The sequence below is a fragment of the Antechinus flavipes genome, chromosome 4, assembly GCF_016432865.1.
Source record: "Antechinus flavipes isolate AdamAnt ecotype Samford, QLD, Australia chromosome 4, AdamAnt_v2, whole genome shotgun sequence".
Classification (NCBI taxonomy): Eukaryota; Metazoa; Chordata; class Mammalia; order Dasyuromorphia; family Dasyuridae; genus Antechinus; species Antechinus flavipes.
The window spans coordinates 382528159-382547465 of NC_067401.1; the positions used below are offsets into that span (position 1 = coordinate 382528159).

General features: G+C 40.3%; 1 long non-coding RNA gene across 1 annotated transcript; it reads left to right on the forward strand.

Annotated features, from left to right (window-relative positions):
- Nucleotides 1–9256: 9256 nt before the first annotated feature.
- Nucleotides 9257–18693, forward strand: LOC127559952 (uncharacterized). Its single transcript, XR_007953235.1, has 3 exons — nt 9257–9406; nt 15262–15417; nt 18459–18693. It is a non-coding gene; the product is annotated as an uncharacterized LOC127559952 (long non-coding RNA).
- The last annotated feature ends 614 nt before the right edge of the window (nt 18694–19307 follow it).

Consider the following 19307-nt stretch of genomic DNA (forward strand, 5'->3'; position numbering starts at 1 on the left):
GTTAGAAGAGCCTATCAAAGAAGAAAAGAGGGCTGGTGCAGAGGAGAAATCCACAGGCTTTGACGACAGATTAAATAGGCGAGGGGAAGATAGCAAGGAATTGAAAATAATTCCCAGGTTGTGAGCCTGAGAAACTGGGAGGATGGGGTTGCCTTGTACAGTAATAGGGAAACTGGGAATGAGGGAAAGGATAATGAGTTTGCTTTTGGACTCGTTTAGATGTCTACTAGACATGCAATTTGAGATGTCTGAAAGGTAGTTGGGGATGCAAGATTAGAGGTCAGCAGAGAGGTTGGGTTAGGATTGGGAGATTTGAGAATTATCCGCATTGAGATGGTAATTATATTCATGAGAGCTGATGAGATCACCAAATGAAGTAGTGCAAAGGAGGACTTCTTAAACTTTTTCCACTCTTGACCCCTTTTTGCCTGAGAAAACATTTATGCAATCCCAAGTCCATGGATATATAAAATAGGTATGCAATCAAACATTTGCTGATAATAAATCATTTATTTTAATTTAAACAATTTTAAACAATTTCTTTGGTATATTTTTTGCTATTTATTAAAGATGAAAGTAAATTTGTATATTTTAGTGGATGTGCTTGTTTATTTTTACATAAAGAATTAAATCTTGGAAGAATATTTGGTACTTTTTACTATTGCCAAGTTTTTTACAATCTTTGTATTCAGTTACTTGACTCCATATGAGGTTGCAACCCACAGTTTAAAAAGCTTTAGTATGCAAGGAGAAGACAAAGGGGCCCAGGAAAGACTCCTGAGAGATCCCTACGATTAGAAGATGTGATCTAGATAAGAATCCAGTTAAGGAGATAAAGAAGGCACAGTCTGATAAATAGGAGAAGGTCCAGGAGAGAGAGTAGTGTCCCAAAAACCTAAAAGAAAGAGAGTATCAAGAAGAAAAATATGATAGAAGTGTCCAAAACTTCAGAGAGGTCAAGGAGAATGAGGATTTTTAAAAGGCCATTGGATTTAGCAACTAGGAGATCACTGGTAATTTTGTTGAAAGCAGTTGGGTGAAATGCTAAAAGTCAGAAGCCATATTATAAGGGATGAAGATGAGAATGAAAGGAAGGAGGCACTTGCTATAGATGGTATTTTTGAGGAGTATAGCTACAAAAAGCAGAAGAGAAATAGGGATGGAAAGATCATGTGAATGTTTTTGTTTTGTTTTGTTTCATAAGATGGGGGAGACCTGGGTATATTTGTAGGCAATAGGAAATGAGCCATTGGTGATCCAGTCAGAAAAGTTGAATGATTTTCTCTTTATTCAGTAGCATGTGTATAGGGGTAAAGGCTCATAATGGGAGTGTCCAAGGCTGAAGCTTGGCAAGGCTTAATTGGCAATATAATAAAAGGGAGTAGGGATTCAAAAGAAGAAGACAAAAGAGATTAATTGGTTTTCCAAGAGATAAAGTTGGGCAAAGGAGGAAAGAGTGTCTCATGCAATGGAGATGGCCAGGGTGAATCCAATCAAGGGATTGGAGGTCATGATGTGGATAAAATCTAAAGTTTTGTAGAGAAAGGCAGAGGGAAAGGTGAAAAGCCAATGGATTAGAGACAGATAAAGGGATTTCTGAATTCTTGAAAGTAAATTTATGAGTGGAGGCAAGATCAAGATTTTGTATGTGACTAAGGTGGGGTGGAGGAATAGCTCATGGGAAACGAGTAGGTTGAGGAACTGAATAGTTAAGGAGTTTAAGGACAGTCAATGTGTGTTGAAGACTTAATATGAGGGCCGGAATTGTGGAGGACAGAAAAATCATGAGCTATGTAACAAATTCATTGAGGAAGGAAAGGGGTGTGTGATGTGTGATCTGGGGTCTATGGATCGCAGCTATCAGCTCCTTGAAGACAAGGACTGTTTTATGCCTCTTTTTGGATCTCCATCACTTAGCACAGTAGGCACTTAATTAATGTTTATTGATTTATTCACTATTCCTGGGCTGAAGGATGAATCCTCTTCTTGCCCATTCTTAAAGCCCCAAAGAAAGAGAGTTTCTGACCAATCTAATACTATTGGTCCACAGGCCCTAGACTCGTGAAAACTTCTCTGGATGTCTAACCTCAAGCCTTCCATTTCTTTCACCAAGAGGCTTAGATGATGTGTCTGGGGCTCCGTCCCCGGATTACCCCACCCCCAATCCTCTAAACACATTGCTGATAACGCCATAAATATAGGAACCACAGGACTCAGCTGTGGCCTCGGAAACCAAAGATTGCCATCTGGGCTTCCTGTTTCCAGTGTCTCCTCTGTCGTCAGGCTATTGCCACATGATTTCCAGAGATCATTTGCCTAATTCCTAGTTACTCAAAAACTTGCTGTTGTTCCTTATGCCCACCGTATAAAATACACCCTCCTTGGTCTTTCATTAAACTCCTCAGTGAACTAGCTCCAACTACCTTTCCGAGCTGTCCCTTCCATGCTCTCGACTTTGCTGCCAAATTGTACTATATGAATGTATGGTGAAATGAATGGAACATGGATTAAGTGCTTTCTGTGTTCAAAGCACTTTGTAAGCCCTGAGGATCCGAATGGAAATCTGAGGCTGAAACTCTGCTCCCAAGGAGCTCACATCTAATGGGATACAATTAGAACCAACTCCGATTGTTCCACTGAGCAGTTATATCTCAAAAACATGCAAGTGCCACGAATCAGAGCTTGAGCTCTTCCGTTGTCAAGAATTGAAAAAGATGGAAATGGATGGATGATAGAAGATGAAAAAAAAATGTTAATAGATAAAGTTCCAAAATGTTTTCTGTATAGATTTTCCTTCTGAAGAGCCAGTTGTTAAACATTTACTACCACACTACTGGAGACAACCCATATATGGGAGATTTCAGGTACAAGTTGATATATGCTACAGTATTTCTCAATATTACTTGGCCCTCTCTTACTCTTTGCCTTTGTGTACAACGTTGTAAAAACCTAGAATACTTCTCCCTACTCCTAAATCTGTTATTAACACACTTCTTCTGCTTTAAGGTATAATTCTCTCCCACAAATCACTTACCTCCATCCCCAGGTGAAAAGCCATCTCCTTGCCTCCAATTTCTAACAGCATTTTATTTGGATGACTCCCTTGCCCTTGTCACATTTATCTTACACCATTCTTTTGATATACATATCTTCGCTCTTACCAGAGTGAAGGCAGGGACTGTGTCATTTTTCATCTTTGAATTTCTGGCATTATGGCTTGTACTTGGCTCTATAGATGTTTAATAAATATGTGTATGTGCAAAAATGTTTGTGGCAGCCTTTTGTGTAGTGGCAAGAAACTGGAAACTGAGTGGATGCCCATCAACTGGAGAATGGCTGAATAAATTGTTGTATATGAATGCTATGGAATACTATTGTTCTATAAGAAATTATCTGGAAGACTTACATGAACTGATGCTGAGTGAAATGAGCAGAACCAGGAGATCATTGTACATGGAAACTAGAAGACTATATGATGATCAATTCTGATGGACGTGACTATTTCCAACAATGAGATGATTCAGACCAGTTCCAATGATCTTATGATGATGAGAGCCATCTATACCCAAAGAGAGGACTGTGGGAACTGAATGTGGATCACAACATAGAATTTCTACTCTTTTTATTGTGGTTTGCTTGAATTTTATTTTCTTTCTCATTTTGTTTTTTACTTTTTGATCTGATTTTTCTTGTGCAGCAAGATAATTGTATAAATATATATATATGCCTACACTGGGTTTAACATTTTTACCATGTTTAACAAAAAGTGGATTACATGTCGTCTAGGGAAAGTGGGGAGGGGAACAGGGAAAATTGGAACACAAGATTTTTCAAGGATCAATGTTGAAAAATTATCCTTGCATATGTTTTGAAAAAAAAAACTTCAATAAAAAATAAATATGTGTAAATCTTAGTCTCTATAAAACCTAGAATAGACTTCTCCCTACTCCTAAATCTGTTATTAACACACTTCTTCTGCTTCAAGATATAATTCTCTCCCACAAACCACCTACCCCCATCCCCAGGTGAAAAGCCTTTCTTATTATTCCATTCTTTCTTTAGGGTTCCTAACCATTTTTATTCTCTCTGGAGTTTCCATTCCTCTCATCCCTTGGTTCTTTTCTTTTTTGAGAGGGGAGGCTGTTAGGATTCTTACAAGTGCTAAGTTACTGGAATTGATGGGAACTCCGGGAGATTCACAAGTCCAGTGGAGGAGATTTACAGTCAGGAACCCACAATTCCACTCTCAGAAGAGGCGTCAACCTTTAAGTTCACACCTCTAAAAGAGCATATTAAAGGACAAGCCTCAGCCAGGAGTCAGTTGGGGAGTCTGAGAAGCCAGGATTCAGAGAGAGCTGGAGGCTGAAGCCGGCAGAGGCAAAGGACTAGCGACAGGAGCTCTTGGAACCAAGAAGAGAGATAGGTCTCTAAGAAAACTAACTAGGCTATTTTGGAAGAGACAATAAAGGACTGGACTTTAACTCCTGGCTGCATTTGAGGTAATTATTACATGGAACTGAAAGGAAGGCTGCCTCCAGAAGCTGCCCAAGAAACCTGCTCACAGAGAACAATTATAATTTAGAGAAGACCGCATTACAGGAGGCAATCAGGTGAGTTAACTAGGGTCATACAACTAGTAAGTGTCTGAGGGTGAATTTATACTCAGATTCTCCTGGCTCTAGGGCCCATGCTCTATCCACTGTGCCCCCATCCTTTGGTTCTTTATTTTTGAAATTGGAAATCTTGTTCAATTATAAAGCGTTTTTTTTTTTTTCTCTTTTCCATTTCACCTCCCTCCAGGATGTGTGGGGAGGTGAAGAAGAAAAGCAAACCCCTTGCAAAAAATGTGCAGTCTAACAAAAGAAATTTCCACGTAGACCCTGTACAAAAATATTTGCTCATTTTTAATATTAGTCTATCACTTTTCTTTCAGGAAGTGATGAAGAACGCTACCCATTTTCTCATAAAGAGAATGTTGTTCTTTGTCCCTTGTTCTTGAATAGGACCAATGATATAAGGTGATGTCCTGACTTGGGCATGAACTGGATTTAAGTGAGAGGGAGCTGAGAAAAGTCATGAGTTTCACTCTCTCCTTCAGTTATAGAAGTCCAGTGGCTAGACAAAAGTCAAGGTGACTGGTGAGACCCGGGATGCAGTGGATGACCTGGACCTTTCCAAATTAAGGTCTTTCCCAGATTGATTTATATCCACTATCTTACTTAATCTCACATGGGCCTCACCAAAACAAGGCAATCATTTAACTCCTCCCTAATTGATTTGCTATTCCACTCTCTGTAGCTGCTGTTTTAAACTTTATTATCTCTCCTCAAGATTTCAGTGGTAACTGCTCACTCTATGCTCTCTACGTAGGGCTACAACTCATATGTCACTGAGAAAAATAGAGGCCATTTGTCGAGAGTTTTATCTTCTCCCCTCCTTATTCCACATCTCTCAGCTATCCTTCCTCTTTCCTTTTCAAGCATGTGTCACATGAAAAAGTGGCTTTCTCCTTACTAAGGCAAATCTCTCTGCATGCACCTTTGATCCCACCCATCCTGTCTTCTTCAGCGGATTGCCCCCTTAATCCCCATTTTCTCACCAATTTTCAATTTCTCCCCATTTACTGACTCTTTCCCCACTGCCTACAAATATGTCTATGTCTCCTCCATCTTAAAAAAAAAAATTTACTTGAACCTACTATTCATACCAACCCTCATTATTTCCCATCCCCTTCTTCTTCCTAAACTCCTTGAGAAAGCTATGTATATTAATGCTGCTATTTCTCCTTACTCTTTTCTAAATTCTCTGAAAACTGAGTTAAAAAATCATCATCCAACTGTGACTATCCTCCCTAAAATTACTAATAATTTTAAAATGCCAAATCTAATAGCCTTTTCCTCACTTCCCATCCTTCTTGATCTCCCTTTAGTATTTGAACACTGTTGATCAATTTCTCTTCCTTAGGATTTCCTGATACTGCTTTTTCTGGGTACTCCTCCTACCCATCAGATTGTTTCTTCTTAGTCTCTTCTGATGGGTCTCACACCTCCTAACTGTGACTGTCCCCTAAGACTCTCTCTTGGGTGCTCTTCTCTTTACACTATCTTACTTGTTTATCTCATTCCATGACTGCCATAATCACCTCTCTGAAGATGATGTCCAGGTTCCCTCTTCTTCTGAGCTCCAGTCTTATCTCACCAACTGCCTTCTGGATATCTCAAATCTGATGTCCTGTGAGCATCTCAAACTCACTATGTCCAAAATGGAGCTCTGTATCTTTCCCCAAAGTTAAACTTTCCCTGGATCACATTCTTGCTCTGATATCATCCTCTCACCTCACATATATAATCCATTACCAACTCTTGTCATCTCTATTTTCATAGCATCTCCTGTTTGTGTCTTCTTCTCTTGATTCACAAAGACATGGCAGACACTGATTTTCATTACCTCTCAATTTGCCTATTGCTTTAACTTTCTAACTGGTTTCTCCACCTCAAAATCTTTCTCCATTGCAATTTTCCTTATAGACTCAGCGGCTAAAATGATTTTCTTAGAGCATAGACCTGCCCATGTCATTCTCCTGGACAATATATTCCAGTGATCCCGGACATCAAATAAAAATCTCAATTTCCAAGTCATAACTCTACTTGTGGTTCCTCAAATATGATATTGCCTCTATCATTTTGCAACAGCTGTTGCCCTTGCCTGGGTTGTTCTCTCTCCCTCCCTCTTCCTCTTAGTTTCTTCTCTAATACTCAACTCAAACCTCACCATCTGCAGGAGACCCTTCCTGGTCCTCCAGGCAGCTAATGTCTTCCCATATGGAATTATCTTCTACCTACTCTGTGGGTACTACTTAAAATAAGTGATAAAATGCTTGATCAATCAAAAATAAGTCTTAGAGAAAGTGTGAAAAGTCTTTGAAAGCCATTTGGTAAAGTGAAATAAACTCCACAGGAAGTCTGTTTCAATTGCCTGAGGGATTTTGTAGTATTCTCTGGATTCTTTGAGTTAGTTGGCATCAAGAATTTGCAGAAAATGGAATAAACACGGCTTTATAGACCTTAGGAAGAACTGCCTTGCCTTGTCTATCCTTCCCTTCCCTTCTTCCCTTCCCTGCCATTCCTTTCCCTTCACTTTCTTTCCTTTCCTTTCCCTTCCCTTCCCTTTCCCCCCTCCCCTCTTTTCCTTTTCCTTTTTCTCCCTCCCTCCCTCCTTTCTTCCCTCCCTTCCTTCCTTCTTCCTTCCTTCCTTCCTTCCTTCCTTCCTTCCTTCCTTCCTTCCTTCCTTCCTTCCTTCCTTCCTTCCTTCCTTCCAGAGTGGCCTTGGTCCTGCCTTTGACATAGGTTTTCTCCCCCTCCCCTCCCCTTTATCTTTTTTGGCTAGAATATGACCTTTGGAGCTTTCCAAGGTCTTGTGGATTTTGCACTTCTCATTTTACCATTGATGTCCCAATCCCATACCCAGATCAGTTTACAGCATTGTTTATACTGGGAGACAAAGACAGAATGGACGTAGTTTGACCGCTTCACAAAGGAGCCCAGCAAAGAAATGACACTATGTCTAAGGGGAATAAACTTCTTTAGCAACCAGGAACTGTGAGTTACCCCATGTATTCTCTAAGCTTGAACTCACTTTCCCCTGGATTCTGCCACAGAAATTTAGGAAAATTTTCTATACCAACTCACTGTTCTGACTTTACAACGTAAGCTGTAGATCTCTCTTTATTTTTTTTAAATTATTTTATTTTCATTTCCAAATACTCTCTATCCTTCCCCTTCCTCCCTTCACTAAGGAGACAAGAATTACATCTATTTTACCTATGAGGTCATACAAAGTTATATCCGAATTAAATATGTCCCATAAGAGAGACAGAGAGACAGATAGACAGCCAGAGAAACCAAGACACACAGAGAGAAAGGATCATTTAATTTGTACTCTGAATCAATCAGTTCTCCATCTGGAGGTGGATAACATTTTTCAACATAAGTCCTTTGGAGTTGTGGTAGATCATTGTATTGATCAGTTACTAAGCCTTTCACAGCTGATTATCTTTACAATATTGCTGTTACTGTGTAAATTGTTCTCTTGGAATGCTATACATCGAGACAGCAATATTGTACAGTGATCAATCATGAAAGACTTAGCTATTCTCAGCAATACAATGATCCAAGCCAATTCCAAAGGACTCATGATGACAAATGCTATCCACCTGCAGAGAAAGAATTGATGGAGTATGAAAGCAGGTTGAAGCATATGTACTATTTTTCAATTTCCTTTTTTTGTGGGGGTTTTTTGGTCTGTGTTTTCTCTTACAACATGACCAATATGGAAATAGGTTTTGCATGATTGCACATGTATAACCTATATTAAATTATTTACTGTCTAAAGGAGGGGAAAGGGGAGAAAGGGAAGGAGAAAATTTTGAATTCGAAATTTAAAATAATATTAAAATTATTTTTACACATAATCGGAAAAATATTCAGTCTAAAAAATAATTCTCTTGGTTTTTGCTCACTTTACTCAGCATCTCTGCATAATAGTCCTCCTGAAACCATTCCCTTCATTTTTTTTTTTTTTTGGCATAATAGTATTCCATGTAAGTGCCTCCTTTTAAAAGCTACTTAATGTGGCTAGCTGAAAATGGTTCTCAATGGGTAATGCTGGTGGGGAACCACACTGATTTAGACTCAAGCTGATGACATTGGAGAAACCCCCCTAAATTCTCATAGGTCAACCTAGAATCATAAAGGGAAGTTATAGCCTTGATTTGGGTTCCAAGACTGGTCTGTGAGAATGGGAGTTAAGATAAGAATCCTTAGATTTTATATTATTACTTTCATACCTAGTTATTTTCATGGGTTCCCCCAGCCACTAGAAATGTGAGCTTGTTGAGGGCAGACTGTTTTTGTCTTTATATCTCTAGCACTTAGTGAAGTGCCTGGCTCATAGTTGGTGCTCAATAAGTGTATATTGATGGACTAATTTGTTGACCTCAATTATTGCCTTCTATCAGTCCTACACGTTGAATAATGGCTCTTGAATAATGGCTCTATTTTTAGGTTGAGTTTCTTCCTTATCAGCTAAATTTTTCTGCATTGGAGACAGTTTCTTGCCCCTCCCAGAACTGAGGCTAGGGGACTTCAGGGAGATCTTTAAGTACAAAAGCTAGTTCCCTTTTCAAAAGGGAACTGTTGTTATTGAGTTTTTTTCTTTGTCAAGAAGGAAGTAAAGTCTCTGGCAGGATGTAACTTTCCACTTAAGCCCATTGATCATTTTCTTTCCAAATTTCTCCTCTTTGAATGGAAGACCTGTGGGAACGATATTGAAATTATAGCCAACTCTTCTTGGGCCTTAGATTTCTCATCTAAAAAATGAGATGGACACAGTCTCTGCCCTGGAGAAGGTTAGTAAGGGGATAAGATAACTGGAACATATTATTTCATTTGTAATTGGACCTGAGACCTTTATTCCTTTAACACTCACTTTAAATGAAAGCTGTTCTCCTCTGAAGGTGTGCTTGGAAGTATATAAGAATAGTAATTAATGAAGAGAAAGAAGGGAGAGCTGGGGAGAAGGATGCAGTGACAACTTTGGGGATTTTGCCTCATTTTACACTGGGAAATGGGATGAAAAAAATTAGAAAACACTAGAGAATTTGAGGCAACAAGGTAGCACACTGTATAAAGTGTTGGCCCCAGAATCAGGACCTGAATTCAAATCCAGCTTCCGATACTTACTAGTTGTGTGACCCTGGGCAAGTCACTTAACTTTGGAGGCTTGCCTCAATTTTCTCATCTTCTAAAATGAACTCGAGAAGAAAATGGCAAACTGCTCCAATATCTTCACCAAGAAAAACCTTGGGGTCACCAAGAGCCAGACATGATTGAAATCGTTAAAAAACAAATGAACTTGATCTCTTACTAGCCTGAGAAACTTCAAAAATTTTTATTCTGAATTTAATAAATACCAAATATAAATAGCATTTTTGTGTTGAAAGTAGAAAATGAGAATTATATGTGAAGCTGTAAATTTTACATTCAGCTTACTTTTCCACTTAAGAATATATAAGGTGTGTGTGGATGTTGTCCATGTGAATCACATGTCTGGATTTGTCTAGATATAGCTTACACAACAGTGTCAACAGCTATCTCTAGAATGTCCTCAGCCTACCATTCTGCAAGGGAGACCTTGATTGTCAAGAATGGAACAGGGGGTTATTGCTCTAAGGCTAGCTGCTCAGTTTTTCTCAGAGAAGTAAGAATTCTAACTCAAATTTGGGGTAGAATTAAGTCAATCTGCCCAAATAGTGCTAGTCTAAGAGAAATCATTTTTAAGTTCAAATCATTTTCTTGATTGTATCTCTTTGAGAGGAAAGAATAACCCAAGCTATAGAACCAAAAGTTGTACTCTCTTTTCTTCAAATGCCATACAAAGACACATAGTAATTCGAATTAAATCCATTTATCCAAGTCCAAAGCAAATGGAAATCAGAGAAGTTATACACATTAAAATATATCAGAAATACAAAGTAAATGAGTTCTCCCACTAGGAATGAGATATCTCTACTGAGAAGAGAGAAAGAGAGAGAGAGAGAGAGAGAGAGAGAGAGAGAGAGAGAGAGAGAGAAAGAGAGAGAGAGAGAAGGAGGAGAAAAGAAGAAAAGGAAGAAGAGGAGGAGGAGGAAGAAATGGAGGAGGAGGAAGAAAAGGAGGAGGAAAAGAGATAAAGGGGTGGATAGGAGGAAAAAGAAAACAATCTTTTTCATGAGGAAATTTTCCAAAGTTCCTGGTATATTAAGATGGAAATAAGGAGTTTCCTCTAAGTGGCTCTTCTAAATGTCAGTTTCTTCCTGCACTCTAACTTTAGGATCTGTCCCTGAAGAGAACATGGAGATTTGTATGTCCTCTCTTGAAGTTGAAAGCCAGAGAATAGGATAGGATATCTTTTTTTCCCAAGCTCTTACGAATTTTGCTCCCCCCATTCCACAGTCCAGGAACACTAAGGAATTATTCTCTATTTTTATGAAAATAGGCCTGAACTTTGGTCATCTATATAATAAATTCTGCATCTGACTTTAGAATATATCCTATTCTGTTTCCTTCAGAATTTTTTTTTACTTGCTTCTGTGCATTGAAAAAAATGCTTCAATGCTCTTTTTTTTCCATTTTTTTTGTAACCCTATTGATAGTCTTCCTTTTGTTGTTCCTTCCTTCCCTCCCCCAAAGAAAGCTTCTATAAATTGTTTCAGTAAGTACCCTTTTCCTTTTTCTTGGATAATTCATAGTGGTATTAATAAATCAAAGGGTACATGTAGTTTGACTTTGGGAGTATGATTCTAAATTGCTTTCCAGACTTAGCTTAAGAAATTTGGTGGACCTTGTAGTTATGTTATGAATCAAAGGCCCAGGGGCTTTTTGGTTTTTGTTTTGCAGCATAGCTAATGTGGAAACATTTTTGCATGACTTCAGTAACAGATATCACCTTTTTTTGCCTGTTCAATGGATGGGGATGGGAGTAGAGGGAAGGGAAAAATTTGGAACTAAAAAAAATTTTTTTAATTACCTCAAGAGCCCATTTCTTCTTCCAGATGAGGAAATGGCAGTCCAGAGAGAAATGGATTGTGTAGTCATACAAGGCAGCACAGACAGGATCCAAATCCAGGTCATTCAGGTTCAAATCTAGTTCCCTTTCAAGAGAATAGATATAATAACTTTAATACCATAAATGAGTATTCTAAAATCAAAGGTGAACTGTGACCTGTCTGCCCCAGGAGAGATGAAAAAATAAATCCAATCTCTTTCCCTATGGCATAGATGTGGGGAATTATGCTACAGAATGTTGCTTATATAGCAAACTCCTGCACAGCTGTGTTTGGAAGTCTTTTCCTGACAGCAAACCTCATTAGCCTCTTAGAAAATTCTGTTCAGTGCTATTCTGTGCTCTGGGGCCAAACAGTAGGAAGTTGGAGAGGAGAGGAGAGAATATTGGCTGGTACAGTCACTCTTGCTAATAGCAACTCAAGACGACCAGGAATGGAAGAAGCCAGGAAGGTGATATGAGAATTTACATAGAACTTTGGAATTAATGGTTGCTCTGTTTCACTTGTATTAATAACAAATTTCTTCTGAAATTAGGAACTGCCCATTTGCAAATGAGTAATTCTCAGTATATTGGAAAGTATCAAGAATGCACTTGTCCCAGGTTTCTTGGTTGGCAGCTGGGGACAGGAGAGTGAGTAAAATGTGTCTCAGAGAAGTGTTGAATTGCTAGATGATGTCTGAGGGGGAAGAATATCCTGCATTAAGGCAAGGGGAGAGACTTTTTTAAAGGGATACACGCTGTTCCACTGGCCACTACTAGCCCCCAAATCGCCAAACCTAAAATAGCTGAGAAAAGAACATGGTCAGAGCTGAAGGTCCATTCTGTGTTACAAGTCACTCCTCTGACCTTGTTTGCTCATGTATAAAATGAAAGGTGAGCGATACTAGGTGACTTCCAAGACTCTGTGATTGATTGGGATAAAGAAAATTTATCGGAACTTTTTTCTTTTTCTGCATCCCCACCTTCCCCTCCACTCATTCCTCCCCCTTTTTGATGGAGGGTGCTCCATAAACAATCATTTCTCTTTCATTTCATGTCCTCTTTTCCTTTCTTTTTTCCTTTTCCCCCTTTCCTCCATGTTTCTTAGACCTTCTGATGAACCCTGTAGACCCTGCTTAGCCCTACTGGAACTTCTCAGGGCTGGAAGAACTGTACAGTGAATTTTGGTCCTGAAGTAGTGAAGGGACCTCAGAGTGTCTTGTCAGCTCTTGGAAAACTGAGATAACAGGGGTGGATAAGGACAGGCACAGGGAGCCCCAGGGTCAGTGTGTGGTTTCCTAGCTTCCTCTGAGGACAGCCAGCCCCAGCTGGGCAGATTCTCTCCAAGGAATAAGGCCGGCTGCTCAATTCAGGGCCAAGGACAATGGGAACGGGATAGGATGGAGCTGAAGCTACTAATGCATCTCTCAAACCATTTTTAGTTTCTCCAGAATCTAGCCTATTAGCAGTTCCCCTGGGACACTTTGGTTTCTCATATCATCCCCCATTTCCTAGAAATGGGAAGTGGCAAGAGATGGGTTTCAGGGAGGGGAAAGTTTCTATAGGGAACACATGGTGCTATCCTATAGGTTCCCAAGGAGAAAACAGACCCTGTGAGGTTATGTTACTTGATCAAAGTTAGATGGTATTCTGGCTACAGCACCAAGAATCAGGGTTCTCCCAGACCACCCTGGCTGAAAGAAAGAAAAAGAAAGGGGGAGAGAGAGAGAAGAGAGAGAGAGAGAGAGAGAGAGAGAGAGAGAGAGAGAGAGAGAGAGAGAGAGAGAGAGAGAGAGAGAGAGAGAGAGAGAGAAGGGGGGAGGGAGGAAAGGAGGGAGGAAGGAAAGAAAGAAAAGAGGGAAGAAAGAAGGGAGAGATGAATACAAAAGAGAAACAGATTTTTTTTATTTATGGATTTCTTAAAGAAGCAGCATGAAAGAAAAGCAGAAAAATTGGATTTGAATCCTAGCTGTGTTTTAAAGTGATACACACTACTCTGCTCATTACTGGCCCCCAAGATCTCCAAATAGCTAAATTAGCTCCAAATAGTTAAAATAGTTGAGAAAGGAACATGATCAGAGCTGAAGGTCATTCTATTTCTCAAGTCACTTTGCCATTTACTGATTGTGATGACCAAGGGCAAGATGCTTCATCTCATGACCTCAGTTTCCTCATCTGTAAAATGGAGACTAGTTGAAATGATATTGCCTAGTTTATAAGTTCCTAGCTCTAAATCTAGAAAGGATAGGCTTCTAATCCAACACATTCATTTTACAGGTGAGAAAAAATGAAATCCTTAGAGAAGTCAAGTGGCTTAACAAGTCACAGACCCTGTCAGAACTAGAATTAAAACTTGGTATCCTTTTATACCAAGTCTAACATGTCCAGAGTGGGAACATACTTTGTAAGTCATGAAGTACTCTATAGAAATATGAGTTATTATATATATATATGTATATATACATGGATTAGATAATGTCATATTGCATGGAGCACTTTCCATTTTTTTCTGACCTAGGGCCAGAAAGGCCTGAGTTCAAATCCAGCCTGAGATAATAGCAGTGTAATGCTGGGCAAGTCAATTGACTTCTGTCTGCCTTAGTTTCCTAAACTGCAAAAAATGGGGAATATAATCACACCTATCTCCCATGACTGTTGTGAAGATCAAATGAATTATTTATAAAGCCCTCAGCACAGTGCCTGGAGAATAAATGGTTCTATATAAATACTAGCTATAATTATTATTAGAATTAGATGACCTTTCAGACTAATTTATGATTAGTGTTGCTAGTGAGATAATAAACCTGAGGTTGGATCTTTGAAGAAGAGTAATTTGTCCCCAGCAGAATACTTTGGGAAATTTGGGAAGAGAAATTGTCAGATAGAAAGACCAAAACCCAAAGAAATGCTTTTCTCTGTGACAAAATGCCGTATTTCCTAGGACTTGGGGGAAAGCCATGCCTTCTATCATCTTGATGGTTACTTCTTCCTTGTTTAGGGAGCTGAAAGACAGTGAGATGTGATTTTAATCATGTCTGGGAAAATCAAAAGGTTAGAAATAACGACCCAAGACACTTATTTTATATTTTGCAACTGAGGAAAACAGGACACAACTTGTTGGAATGGAAAGATTCCTAGTCTGGAGTCAGAAGATTTGAGTTTACTGTCTGTAACTTTCCAGTGATTTTTTGACTATCACCTAAGTGAACTTTGGTGAATCACACCCCATTCCTCTGGGTCTTGATTTGGCCATTTATAAAATGTGCGAGCTGTTGATGTCTACGGTCCTTCCAGATCTAAATCCTATGACTCTATGAGGCCCAGAGAAATCAAATCATTTCCCAAATATCATTCAGTTCTTGGACCTCAATTCTGATAAGTCATTTCCATTCTTCCTATACTGCTGTCAGAATAAGCAAAGATTTTTGAGTGGTTAAGTTTCTTAACAGAGCAAAGAAGTACAAAAAAGATGCTACTTGATCAAAATTAGATGCTATTCTGGCTACAGCACCAAGAATCAGGCTTCATAACAAAAGATTTGAATTCACTGTCTATAACTTTCCAGTGATTTTTTGACTATCACCTATGTGAACTTTGGTGAATCACATCCCATTTTTCTGGGTCTTGATTTGGTCATTTATAAAATGCGGGAGCTGTTGATATCTATGGTCCTTCCAGATCTAAATCCTATGGCTCTATGAGGCCCAGAGAAGTCAAATGATTTCCCAAATACCATTCAGCTCTTGGACACAAAAGATCACGGAAGTACAGAAGATTAGAGTTGAAAGGAAATCCAAACCACCCAAGAAAAGGAATCTCTACTCTAACATGCAGGTAAGTGGACATCCAACTTCTGCATGAAGTCTTCCACTAAAAGGGAACACACTATTTTACTTACTAAGGCAGTCCATTCTTCAGAATCCCTGGAGGAATGGGAGAATGGTATTTCCTTCTACAGTAATAAACAAACTTGGAGGGGAACAGGGTTTAGAGAGATAAGAAGCTTGCTTTTGGACAGTTGAATTTGAGATTTCTGTTGGACAAATGTCCTAAAGGCAGTTGGAGATGTAAGATTGGAGATCAGCAGAGAGATTAAGGAAGGATATGTAGGTTTGAGAAACATTGCTATAAACCCATGGGAGCTGGTAACAACACTAAATGAAGTAGTATGAAAAGAAAAGAGAAGGAGACCCAGAACCTATACTTAGAGGGCATGACCTGGATAAGGATCCAAGCAAAAGAGACAGAGAAGGGGCAGTAACTATAATACCATAAATGAGTATTCTAAAGCAAATGTTTGACTCATGAGAGATGGGAAAAAAAAATGAAATCTCTTTCCCTATAGCATAGAGGTGGGGAATTATGGTACAGAATATTGTTTATATAGCAGACTCCTGGACAGCTGTGTTTGGAAGCCTTTCTTGATAGCAAACCTCTATTAGCCTTTTAGAAAATTCTGTTCAGTGCTGTTCTGTGCTTTGGGGTAATTTGTCTGGGGGACAAAGTGAAGCCCTGCTTCACATGACAGGCCTTGCTGAAGATAGCTATCATGTCGTCCCCTCTTTTCAGTCTTTTCTTCTCCAAGAAGAAATCCTCAGGTTCCTTCGATTTCTTTTTTTTTTTTTTTTTAATCACTTTAATTGCTTTCCTCTGGGAGAAGCATTCATTCTGGATCTTGTAAGACATGGGATTAAGGAGTCTGGGTTTGTTGCCCTCAAGAAGCCAAGCCATTGGTCAGGGTATTTAGGCCATTGCTTTTTGATACCCAAATGAGGGAAAGTAGAAAAGTCTAAGGTTTCCCTACAGGTGCTAGGAAATAGAGCACTTTGTCCCTAGGTAGAGCATTTTTAGGGGTTTGGTTTTTGTCTGACATTTCCCAATGAGTTCTTCTGGGGACAAATGACTCTTCTTCAAAGGTCCACAGATTTCTTCCTCAGCCATACCTTTTCCCAGTTTCTATAACTTTTCAGTTAAAAGTTTCCCTGCCTCCTGCCCTCTTTTCCTGGGATGAGAAAGAAGTTAACCCAAAGGCACAGGGCTCCACTTCCTATCTTCTCCATCTTTCTACTACCACAAGCAGATATCTTCTAATTTAGTTCCTCTCTAATTTTAGAATTCTTCTAGAATCTACCAGAAACTAGCCCCCCCCTTTAAGGTTTTATTGGTGACTTTTGTTTTTATATCCCAAACATTTCTTCTATGCCCATTCAACAAGCTATTCTTTGTAAGAAAGAAAAACAACACCATGACTTTCTAATCCAGGGGTCCTCAAACTTTCTAAATAGGGGGCCAGTTCACTGTCCCTCAGACTGTTGGAGGGCCGGACTATAGTAAAAACAAAAACTTTCTTTTGTGGGCCTTTAAATAAACTTCATAGCCCTGGGTGAGGGGGATGAACGTCCTCAGCTGCTGCATCTAGCTCGTGGGCCGTAGTTTGAGGACCCCTGTAAAAATAGTCTATATAATTCCCCACCTCTATACCACAAGGAGACTGCATTTCCCCCCATCTTTTCTGGAACAGACTGGTCAGTTTCACTTTGAGTATTTTCATTTACGGTATTAAAGTCATTATATCTATTGTTTTCTTGGTTCTGGATCCTCATCCAGGTCATGCCTTCTCATTGTTGGTGCTGAGTCCATTTCTCTTTCCTTTTATTGCTTCCTTTGGTGATGTTATCAGCTCCCATGGATTTAATTATTTCTATACTGGTGATTCTCAAATCTATAGATCCTGCCCTAATCTCTCTGCTGACCTCTAATCTCACATCTCCAACTACCTTTAGGACATTTGTCCATCAGAAATCTTAAATTCAACAGGTCCTAAACTAAATTCAAAGGAAAAAGATAAACTCTGCCCCTCCCTATCTTCTTTATTACTGCAGAAGGCAATACCATCCTCTGATCCCTGAGGCTCACAGCATAGGCGTCATCCTGAACTTCTTACTCTAATCTCCAATACTCATTGTTGTCCTTGCTATTTTACCTCTGCCACATATCTCCTCTGACACTGTCACTATTTGCCTAGGTATTTACTTATCACCTAGGCTATCGAAAGAGCCTCAAGTCCTTATCCCACTCGACCTTCATTCATCCTTTAAGGGAATTCTCCTAAACCTTTCCGTTCCAAACATGTCACTCTCCTACTCACGAAATTCCAGTGGCTCCCTATTGCCTCCAGAAGCAAACAGAAAATGCTTTGTTTGGCATTCATACCTTTCCTGCCCCCCCACACCTCCCCTCTTCTTACACTTTACTTCCTGACATGTTGGTCTCCATGTCTTAGCTCAGGGCATTTTCTCCCCCATGTCTGCCTGGAATGTCTCCCTTTCCCAACTAGTAAACTGACCTACTCATTTCCCTAGCTTCTTTTAAATCCCATTTTTAATAGGAAGTCTTTCTCAGAACTTCTTAATAGAATTATTTTCTGCTAATTACTTCCTGTTGATCCTATCTATAGACTGCTTGGTATATATTTGTTCGTACCTTCCCCTCTCCCCACTAGATTATAAGCTCCTCGAGGGCAGGAGTTTTTATGTATATCTCGATTCTATCACAGTGCCTGACATAGCACTTAATAATTTACCTCATTGCCTGCCTTTGTTTCTTTGAATTATCATAGTTATTATTTCTTAGGGTGTCAAAATATCCCATCATGTCCATATGCTACTCTTTGCCTAATTCTCCCCTAATTCATTCACAGGAGTTTTCCCCCCTACTACAAAATATTCTGCTGCTAATAGTTTATTATCCATGGCAAGGACTTTCTTTTTCCCACCCAGAAGTAGGTTCTCTGGGTCAAGGAACGTGAACGTTTTGAGGACTTTTCATTAGAGACTCTCTCACTTGAGCTACTTCCTTCTCCCTTCTCTTCCCAGACTCTCAAGGACAACTCGCTTTCCTAACATTCAAATCAGCCTCCCGAGGGCTGTACCGAGATTGCGTTTCCCCTCTGATCTCCAGCTCCCAGGAGGACGAATGACCCAGCTGCCGCCCTCCCCTCACAGCGCAGCTTCGGGGACCCTACTCCTGGCTTAGGAGAGGCGGCAGAAACACATACCTGTTTCTGAGAAAGGGGAGCTTTTTACGAGCAAATAAATCATCTTCTTTTTCCCTTTTCCTTCCTGACTTCACTGTCTCTAGTTAGGACGGGGTAGACGAAGCGGACCTTGCGTTAGAGCAAGCGGGATTTAGCTAGCCAGAAGGGAAGCCTTTTTGCTGGGAAGGGGCGTAAACAATGGGAAAAGTACCACGGGAGGATGTGAACAATCTTCTCTCGGGACCTTTGCAGGTAGGGACAAAGGCACTTGCCCGGGAGGGCTGGGGGCCGAGGGAAATGACCCGAGCGAGGCGGGGAGCGCACCTGGGCCGCACACCCCGATGTTCCGTACGGCTGGAAAGCCGGGGGAGGGGGTGCAGACACACTGGGCAGGTTAGGCGGGGTAGCTGCGGGCGCAGCGCTGGAGCCGAAGGCCCCGACTTTGGGCAGGGTCATGCCACAAGCTGTTACAGATGCAACAGCCTGGACCTTTCCCCTCTTCCTCCCCCCGCCCTCCCTCCCTCCCAGGAGCAGCCCCACCCACCCGCTGAGCCCCCTCCCTACACCTTTCCCCGCCTCTCGCCTCGCCTCGCCCCGCCCCGCCTCTCAGCGCCCAGCGCGCATGCTCCCTCCTCCCGCAGTGTAACCTGGAGATTTAAAAGCCGCCGGCTGGCGCGCGTGGGGGGGT